This window comes from Aplysia californica, unplaced genomic scaffold (genome assembly GCF_000002075.1).
Source record: "Aplysia californica isolate F4 #8 unplaced genomic scaffold, AplCal3.0 scaffold00301, whole genome shotgun sequence".
NCBI lineage: Eukaryota > Metazoa > Mollusca > Gastropoda > Aplysiida > Aplysiidae > Aplysia > Aplysia californica.
Window position 1 is genome coordinate 690205 of NW_004797571.1, and position 1180 is coordinate 691384.

General features: G+C 41.9%; 1 protein-coding gene across 1 annotated transcript in view; it reads left to right on the plus strand.

Moving 5' to 3' along the window:
- Positions 1 to 1180, plus strand: part of LOC101864467 — a gene marked incomplete in the record, with an annotated part of 61055 nt that overhangs the window by 31492 nt on the left and 28383 nt on the right.

The following is a 1180-nucleotide window of genomic DNA, read 5'->3' on the forward strand; positions in this document are numbered from 1 at the left end:
TGTTAGTTTGAAATGCTTTACGTCATTGTTGATACCAGTTAGACTACTTAAGAGGTGATGATGGACTCTAAATCAAGGTCCATTTTTATACAGCTTAAGGTCTCCTTCATCAAGTTACTTCTGGAGTGGTTGTGGGTTTGCGTGGAGGAATGGGGTGAGCTGATAATTTTAAACGTTTCTGAGGTCCTTGGTTAATATACAAAATATCTTAGAGTTTCAATAGAAAATAGAAGGAGCACATATTCAAATTATTATTAGCTCAGTCTTTGGAAATTTGCATTGTGCCTTATTCGCTTCCCGAAAAATAACTCGATGGATAATGGGTTTTTAGAACTCCAGGCGTTATACCTATGATGTGGACAAGTAGAAAACTACTGATGAGATTCAGAATCTTAATGACCTTGAACAGACTATTAAACAACAACAACAACAACAACAGCAGCCACAACAAAAGCAACAGCAACACCACCACCAACAACAAGAACTTTGTAATTCTGTGATAGTGAAATGTGTCAGAGCGTAGAGAGACCTGTGAATGTGTGGCACGTATAACTTTACTGTGTGAGTGTGACCCACAACATTTGAGTGTGTATATCAAGGTCCACTCTGTTGGCCTACAACTCAAGTACTCCTTCATCAAGGTACTTGGTTTAGGGGAGGGGAAAGGGGGAGGGGGTTACTTTTTGGCGTTTCTCGCCCCTATTGGTATGGCTTTGAATGTTTAGGAAGTAGGGATGGACACCAAGACACAGTCCACTCTATACAGCTCAAGTTTTCCTTCATCAAGCTACTTGAGAGATGGGAAGAACGGGAAAGGGTGGTTGGGGATGGGGGGCTGGGGTGATACTTTAAAATGGTATTGGTACAAGTTGGAATTTTAAGAGGTTCACTCTAGACATCTCAATTTTTCCTTCATCAATGTACTTCGGGGGTGGTGGGGGAAATGAAGGTGTAGTTTGAAATGTTTTACGTCGCTGGTACGTCGAGTTGGAATGTTTAGGATGAAGTTATGGACTTCAGTACAAGGTCCACTCTGTTGGCCTACAACTCAAGTACTCCTTCATCAAGGTACTTGGTTTAGGGGAGGGGAAGGGGGGGCTGGTAGTTTTTGGCGTTTCTCACCAATTGGTATGACTTTGAATGTTTAGGAAGTAGGGATGGACACCAAGACAAAGTCCAC